We start from the raw sequence: 9,487 nt of genomic DNA, 5'->3' as shown, positions 1-9,487 counted from the left end.
AGTTAACTCACATGTAACTGGTCCTTGAGCCCGTACAACCTCCCTGGACTATTGACTTCTCATGTCACTGGTCCATATTGCCGAACACTTGTTTAGCATGATGACTGTCCTGTCTATATTCAAACTATGGTCCCACGTACCATTTATTCAGATATCGATTGCATTGCTTTCAACCCGTGATTACTCGTATCACATGCTAGGTTCTTTACATCATCTGTTCGGTTGTATCATAACCGAACAGTCTATTTATAGCCATGACTTCTCATATCACTGGTCCATATCGCTGTTCACCGAACTGCCCGGCGATAAGTCCAGTCGTATTTACCTCGTGTTCCCAAACATCACGTGTTTGGTAACTAAATGTATCTGCTCGGGAATACCTCCCTACAATTGCTCCCCAGCTTCATGTATTTACCACTGTTCGGGGGTAATATATGACGCTTAGAAACAGAATTCTATCTAGACCAAACTCTTTTGATCCCGTGCAGTCATGATTTCAATACTTCATTGATGCCTTTTGGCGCCTATGTCATTATACCATTTCGGGGTAAATGACTCCACGTGGCACGTTTTCGTGTGCCTAGCATTAACTTCGAACTGACGTTCTATGAAACGGCGTCAGAACGGTTTCTGCTTTCCGTTACTTTTTCCTGTAACGGTGTGAGAGGAGACGTTTCGTCTCCGTCTCTCACCCCTTAACCCCTGAAAGAGCTCTCTTTGGGTTTTTACCAAAGATTTACACGCACTCCTTCTCTTTCTAGAAATCAGGCGAAAGCATCCCGCTATCCGCCATTGCCGCCACCTGCAAATTCAATTGCATTCAAGGGAATCGTCACATTTATTCTTGTAAGATTCTCGTTCTTACTCCATTTCGTCTTCTTAGGCTTCCCTCTGAGATCTCACTCTCAGATTCGTGGGTCGTTTTTCTAGGGTTTCAATTACACCCTTTTTCAGTCTTTCTTCTTTCCTGGGTATACCCATGGCTGACGATGGTGAGAATCCTTTGAGACCCAGTAAATTTAGGAAATTATGTGAGACCCCTACTGCCATGGCGGCATTTAGGAGGGAATATAACGTTCCAGAGAACGTTGGTCTCGAACTCGCCCCCCTGGGCGCAGATAGAGACGGAGGTTCCTGGGATCGAATGTGTATCCCCATTGTTGCCTTCGTCGAAGGTGGAGTTCGATTTCCTCTTCACCCACTACTCCGTCAGATCCTAAACTGGTATCGTCTCACCCCCATGCAAGTATCAACAAACGTCTTTAGGTTGATAATGGGTGTAATAGCTTTGAATAGGATTCTGGGGACCCAGTTAGGAATTTGGGATATTCAGTGGTGGTACAGTATTGTACTAAACCCTGACTATAATACCTACTATTTCAAAGTTAGAAGGGCAGAAAAGCGCTTCGTGCTCAATCTGCCAGATTCTGCTCGTGACCACGAGATCGACTTCCTCTATGTGACTGGAGCATTCGAGCCCTTAGGGGAAGATGGCCAGGTGATAGGGCTCCATTGCCCCCACATATGGGGTTATCCACGTATGCTCTTGCTTTTTATCTTTTGCAATTTCTTCATTTACTGCTTTCTCGTAGCTTTCTCATGAACTAAATTGGTTTTTCAATTTGAAACTTGCAGCTGAAAACGTTAACAAACGTCCTAGACGTGAGCCGAGCTACATCCGAGCAGGGGACATTAACAGGATACTAAAGTATACAGGAGAACCAGGAACCCGAACAGCTGGTCGGGGTCGAGACGCTGATATACTGCTGGGATACGATCCTTCGTACAGAGGGGTCATTGATAGAAGACTTGCTCATCCTAGTACCAGTGCTGCATCCACCTCAACTGCCCCTCAAGAACGTATCTCAAGACTTCAAACTGGGGTTACTGTTGCTGGCCTACCTGGTGAAGTTCCCATTTCAGAAGGCGTGCCACTTCCTCGTTTGAGACTCAGAAGATCTTCTCGTGGATCAGTCTCTAATCAACAACAATCCGAGCAGCTGATTGCATATCGTGATACCAGCCAGTCTTCTTCTTCTGGTTATTCTCGATCCCCTTGTAACCCAGGTACAATGACCCGTCAACCTCTTAATCTCAGCTCCTTACTTACTGTGCCCGCACGAGGACGAGGTGCTACCAACAGGGTAGCATCATCTGGCGCTCCGCCCCCACAACCTCGTCGCAATAGGGGGGGATCAGCAAGATCATCATCTTCTCCTCGGGGGGAGGAAGGTTCCCTTGATGCTGCTAACGCACATCGGGACAAACGGCCGAGGTCTGATGACCCAGCTGATTCTGTCCCACAGGCTGATACAGAAACCCATCTCCCTGTGTCACCAACTGCTCAAGTACTCCCCCAGACATGGACTCCTTCTTTTACTAGGGGAGACCGTCTTGTCCATGTTGGGGATAGTGCTAGTTCATCTGAGACTGCTCTAGCCTTGGCCCAAGGTTTGATGCTCCCTGTTGATTCGCAAAAGGAGTCTCTGTCGTCTCCTGATCGGCTGGTGTCTACTGGTCTTGTTAATGGAATTAAGGTAATGTGACTCAATCTTTTCATATAAGTCTTCATGTATATTTCGTATACCATATATCATATACTGCTACACTTGTCACTCACCACTCGCTGGTTTTGCCAGTTTATTCAAAAAATGGTAACCATGGGGCAAAAGTACCAAGAAGCTGAGGCCGAACAAATCAGGTTGCTAAATGACAACACTCGACTTCTTCGGACAGTTGCTCGGCTTGAAAGAGAAAGAGACAAAGCCAAGGCAGATTTTAATGGTGCTAAAGGCAAGCTGCAAGTTGCCGAAGAGAGCCTAAATCAAGCTTTGTCTGAAATAGACAGCACCAAGAAGGCTTCATTTGAAGATGGCTACCAGAAGGGTTATGATGCCACAACCGCCAGTTACGTGGAACAGATGCCAGCTTTACAGGACCAGGTCTGGATTGCCAGCTGGGAAACCTGTCTTACAAAACTAGGGGTTGCTGAGGATTCACCCTTCTGGGTTGAGAACGAGCTGCCTAGCACCCGTGTTCAGAACATCGAGGATATTCCAGAGCCAACAGAACATCCAGAGGAAGACTTTGAACAGCAAATTGAAGAATTTGCTAATGCTGAGGAAGATATCCCCACGGATGTGGTCCCTACTGAAGCTCCTGCTCGGGATGTACCTGTTGAGCCCATTAACCTGGAAGAAAATGTAGTCGAAGATGGTGCCAATACTGACATCAACACTAACACTCCTGAGGTCCAGAATGTGGATTGATTTGGTAAGTATAAGAATTGTTTTGGTTGCTGGTCCTGCGTGACCATAAGCATACTTTGGCCCTGTGAGGCACCTGTTCAGTTTGAATACTTTGTTAACACAGGTATTTGGCCCTTCGTGGCATAACCTTATGTTTTGCTCGGCATCCTTTGTTGTTGCAGCTGCAATGTTTCAATCTAAGTATGTCGTATCATTTGTTTGCATAAGTATTTCGTACTTTTTAGCAAATCTTTCACGCCTGTCAAGTTTCACATACTTAAATTTGTTTAAGTGTCACGTACTTCAAAACATTTGTTTCCCAGTGTCTCGTACTGTTTTAAGTACTTTACAAGTGTATTCATACTTGTTAAGTATCACGTATTTAGAACATCACACAAGTGTCTCGTACTTGTGTTTCAGTTTCACGTACTGAACTAAATGTGGCTTACATTTAAGTCAAGCCAATATAGGTTCTCAAGTATCACGTACTTAAAACACCATATAAGTATCTCGTACTTTGAACGTCCATACAAGTGTTTCATACTTGTTAAGTATCACGTACTCACACAAAAACGCCTAAGTATCACGTACTTAAAGGTTTAAAAATCTTACAAGTGTTTCATACTTGTAAAATCTCTTGTAAAATCTTACAAGTTTACAAGTGTTTCATACTTGTACTTCAGTTTCACGTACTGAACTGTATAACTGTAGACCCTGCTCCCCAATACGAATGAGGGAAACTAAACTCGCAGTTCGTATTAAAAACAAATACCACAACAGTTATACTAAGAAGCGATTGTATTCATAATCTGCAAAACTCAAGAGGGCGTTACTCGTACCCTTTGCAAAAACAATCAAAACTAGAACAAAGAAATTATATTCGTAATTCCCACACAATCACGTAGTGTAAATCCAAAACAGGATTTAATACTTCTAAACAAAGAACTTTCGTAAATTACGAACATTCCAAGGCCTTAGAATTGGATCACCATCCAAATCTGCCAATCGATGCCTATAATCTCAGTTACTCTATATGGGCCCTCCCAGTTGGCCCCCAGCTTGCCTTCATTGGCAACCTTGGTGTTGCCGAGTACTTTTCGTAGCACAAGGTCCCCAACACCAAATTCTCTAGGATGAACATGTTTGTTGTAGCTTTTCATCAGCTGTTCTTGGTATGAAGCAAGATGTACCAAGGCCTTTTCTCTCTTCTCCTCGGCAAAATCAAGCTCGATTTCAAGGGCCCTGTCATTGCCTCCACTTTCAACCAAAGCTGTCCTGTTGGTCGGCAGACCCACTTCCAGAGGTATGACAGCCTCTGTTCCAAATGCCAACGAATAGGGGGTCTCTCCCGTAGACCTCCTAGGCGTTGTGCGGTGAGCCCACAAAACTAATGGTAACTCATCAGGCCATTTTCCCTTTGCTTTGTCTAGCCTCTTCTTTATCCCATTTAGGATAGTTTTATTAGACGCCTCTGCTTGCCCATTACTCTGAGGGTAGGCTGGGGTGGAATAAAAATTTCTTATTCCAAATTGGGCACAAAAAGCCTTGAATTTCTTCTGGAATTGGGATCCATTGTCTGTAATCAATGAATAAGGGACCCCAAAACGAGTGATGATGTTTTTCCACACGAACCTTTCTATCATAGGCTCAGTGATTTTGGCCAGTGGTTCTGCCTCAATCCACTTTGTAAAATAGTCAGTTGCAACAAGCAGGAATTTTCGATTCCCAGTTGCTTTGTGCAATGGACCCACGATATCCATCCCCCATTGAGCAAAAGGCCAGGGACTTGTTAATGGCACCAGATCTTCGGCGGGTGTTCGAATCATTGGTGAGAACTTTTGACACTTCTCACAAATCTTTACATACACCTTTGCATCTTCTTGCATGTGTGGCCACCAGTAGCCTTGAGTAATTGCTCGGTGGGCAATAGATCTGCCCCCAGCATGGCTCCCACATGTTCCCTCGTGGATTTCATGAAGGAACTTCTGTACCATCTCAGGATGTACGCATAGCAAATAGGGACCTGTAAAGGATTTCCTATACAACTTACCCTCTGGGGACAGCCAAAACCTAGCAGATTTGACTCTTATCTTGTGGGCCTCCTTTTTATCAGAAGGGAGTATCTCGTCTCGTAAGAACTCCATTATTGGGTCCATCCAACTTGGTCCTTGGTTCACGTCCAAGACCAAGTCTACACTCCTCCCAATGCTCGGCTCATTGAGGTATTCTACTGCCACCCTTCTTTTAAACTCTGTTGGTACTGCTGCAGCCAACCAAGCTAAAGAATCTGCATGAGCATTCTGTCCAGAACTTATTTGCTCAATATATACCCTCTCGAAAGTATCAAGCAAGTCTTTTGCTGCCTGCACGTAGGCTACCATCTTTTCATTCCGAGTCTCGTACTCGCCGGACAGTTGATTCACAACAAGCTGGGAATCACAATACACCCTGACCCGTTCTGCTTTAAGGGTCTTCGCACTTCTCAATCCTGCCAAGAGTGCTTCATATTCAGCCACATTATTCGATGCACTGAATCCAAGCCGAACAGAGAGTTCAATCAGAACTCCTTGAGGAGGAAAGAGGACAACTCCAATTCCAGAACCAGTACTACACGCTGATCCATCAACGAATAACTTCCATTCTTTTGGATCCTGTTCGGCTACGGGTTGATCCTTCAAGGATGATGTCTTAACTGCCTGTTCCTTTCTCGTAGGAGGCAAGGGAGCAACAGTGGGGGAAAACTCTGCCACAAAATCAGCCAACACCTGGCCTTTAATTGCTATGCGTGGCTGATACTCGAGATCATACTGACTTAACTCCACGGACCACGTCGAGATCCTTCCCGAAAAATCTGCCTTTCGAAGCAGTGACTTTAACGGATACTCAGTATAAACCACAACCTTATGGCTTTGGAAGTAGTGTGGCAATTTCCTGGTTGCTGTCCTAAGTGCCAGGACAAGTTTTTCTAAAGGCAGATATCTCGTCTCTGCGTCCAACAATGTCTTGCTAACATAATAAATGGGGATTTGCTCGGTCCCCAAATCCCTCAACAAGACTGCACTTACTGCATGCTCGGAAACAGCTAAGTACAGAATTAAAGACTCACCAGGCTGTGGAGTTGACAACAGTGGGGGCTCGGCCAGGTACTTCTTCAGGTTCTGGAAAGCTTGTTCACATTCTGCTCCCCATTCAAATCCCTCCCTCTTTTTCAATAGCTGAAAAAAGGGTCTGCATTTATCGCTTGACCTGCTGATGAATCTGTTAAGTGCTGCTGCCATTCCAGTCAGCCTTTGGACTTCCTTGGTAGTTTTGGGACTCTGTAGTCTTTGTAAGGCATCAATCTGATCGGGATTTGCCTCTATCCCTCTCAAAGTTACCAAATGGCCCAGGAATTTTCCTGAACCCACTCCAAATGCACACTTCGAGGCGTTGAGTTTCAGCTTATACTTCCTCAGTATTTCGAACACTTCCCTTAGATCAGAAATATGCCCTCCCTTTTCTCGACTCTTTACCACCATATCATCTATGTAAACTTCCAAAGTCTTCCCGATGAGCTTCTTGAACATAATGGTTGCAAGTCTTTGGTATGTAGCCCCAGCATTCCTTAGTCCAAAGGGCATAACACTGTAACAGTATAACCCTCGTGGTGTGATGAACGAAGTCTTCTCTTGATCAGGTTCAAACATAGCAATCTGATGATATCCTCGATATGCATCGAGAAAACTCATTCGCTCGTAGCCAGAGGTTGCATCAACCAATTGGTCAATCCTAGGCAAAGGAAAACTGTCCTTAGGACATGCCTTGTTCAGGTCTGTGAAGTCCACGCAGACACGCCACTTTCCGTTCTTCTTCTTTACCACAACAGTGTTGGATAACCATTCTGGGTAATAGACTTCACGTATTGCCTTGGCCTCCAATAAACGATCGACCTCTTCGATCACAGCATTTACATGCTGTACGGCTGCCCTTCGTTTCTTCTGAATGATCGGCTTATGCAGAGGATCAATGTTTAAATGGTGACAGATCACATCTGCATCCACCCCAGGCATTTCCTCAGGTACCCATGCAAAGACATCAATATACTCTTTCAGAAATCGTATCGACTCAGCCTTTTCGTTTGCTGGTAATGATTCCCCAATAAAAAAATATCTTTCAGGATCAGTCTCGTTGATCTGAATCCTCTCCAGGCCCTCAAGCACTTTTTCAGCCGGGCTTCTTCCAACATCCTCGATGGTTGGTTGGTCTGGTACTTCTAATGTGTGAACATGGTGGACCTTCGGGGCAGTTTTAATGATGGAAATCAAGCATTGCTGTGCCACTTTCTGGTTTCCTTTAAGGATTTCAATCCCATTTGATCCTGGGAACTTCACCATCTGGTGATAAGTCGAGGAGACTGCTCTCATTTTGTGCAACCAAGTCCTCCCTATAATCGCGTTATAGGAAGATGGGACATCGACCACCAAAAAGTCCGTTCTTAACACCACTGATCCGGCCCGAACAGGTAACGTTACCTTTCCTAGGGGCCAGACTGCTCCTGCACCGAACCCAATTAGAGGTGTTGTTGATTGTTCTAAGTCTGGTTGGGCCAGGCCCAGCTTCTTGAATGCATCATAGTACAACACCTCTGTACAGCTCCCCGAGTCCACTAGAATTCTTTCGATGTCGTATTCCCCAACTCGTAGGGTTACGACCAATGCATCATTGTGGGGTATTTGGACCTCCGCTAAATCATCGTCACTAAATGCCATGCTCTCGTTGCATGCATTAGTCTCTCGCCCTCTCTTGTTTCCCAACCGCATCACGTGCTGATCATGCTTGACCTGTCTTTGCAACAGCCTCACCTCACTCCTCGTATAAGGTGCAGCCAACCCATGTATCATATGGATCACGCCTTTAGGGTGTTGCTCGTAACCCAGTTCCATGGCCTTCCCTTTCTCTTTAGGGTCCTCCTGGATAAACTCTTTGAGATAGCCCCGAGAGACCAAATCATCAAGGTGCCTCTTGTATACCTCACAATCCTCGGTCATATGGCCCCAATCTTTGTGATAACTGCAGTGCTGATTCGTAGCACGTTTTGCATCTTTGTCTCCACCTAGACTTGGGGGCCATTTAAAATATGGCTGATTCTTTATTCGATAAAGAATCCTGTATATTGGTTCTTTCCAAACCGTAGTGATAGAAAAGAAGGACTTGGGGTCAGGAGCTTGCTTGTCCTTGTATGCCTCCTTCTTAGCCTGCCCGTACTCCCTTCTGTCTTTGTAAGACTTGGGTTCTGGCTTATCCACCTTTTTGGCAGGTGCCTTCTGCTGTTCGGCAACCGTCCTGCCATCCTCACGGAGTATGTCATCCTCCATTCTGGCGTGTTGCTCTATCCGTTCCATCAATTTAGCCAAGGTGGCTACTGGATGTTTATTCAATGAACGGCGCAGCTCCCCCCGAACAGGCAAACCAGTTTTGAACGTAGCAATTGCATACTCTTCACTGCAACTTTCAATCTCGTTGAAAGTTTCCCAGTACTTCTTTGCATAATCCCTGATCTGCTCGTTCTCCTCCTGCTTCATGGTGGAAAGACTCTCAAAAGTCTTTGGGGCCTTTCTGCTCGTTAAGAACCGAGCAGTGAATTCCTCTGCCAACTGCCCCCATCCTCGTATGGATCGTGGGGCCAACTTATGAAACCAGGATAAAGCCACCTTGCCAAGACTGGAGGGAAACATCTTGCACAAGATGGAATCATCCCCCTCATGCATAAACATGGCCTGTTGGTAATGCTGTATGTGAGCTACGGGATCCGTATTTGTCTCGTAAAGTACGAATGCACCGTGCTTCACTCTGCTCGGCAGCCTTGCTTCTTGTAGCCTCTTTGTAAAGGGAGAGGCTGCAATATTACTCAGGGCCTTGCGTGCTGCTTCTCGTGCAGTCACTGTCCCATCCTCTTCCTCCTTTGACTTGTGGGCCGTAGCCTTGACCCAATCAGCATCAGGTCTCTCGTACCTGTCTCGATGATGCTTTCTTGTGTCCTCTTCCTCGGGGGTAGAACTCCGGTCTCTGCTCCTCTTTTTTCGTGAAGAAGTCCTTCTCTCCGGTGTTCGGCTTCTACTTTTTCTTCCCCTTTTTCGTGGAGAAACTTCATGACGCCCTCTAACAGGACTTCTGCTCCCGCTTCTGCTCCTTCTTCCTCGTGAAGGAGCTTTTCTGTATGGTACCACAGCAAACCTATTGCCTCTAGAATTTCTTCGAGA

Source organism: Rhododendron vialii, chromosome 11a, assembly GCF_030253575.1.
Source record: "Rhododendron vialii isolate Sample 1 chromosome 11a, ASM3025357v1".
Classification (NCBI taxonomy): Eukaryota; Viridiplantae; Streptophyta; class Magnoliopsida; order Ericales; family Ericaceae; genus Rhododendron; species Rhododendron vialii.
Note: the sequence above shows the minus strand (reverse complement) of the source record.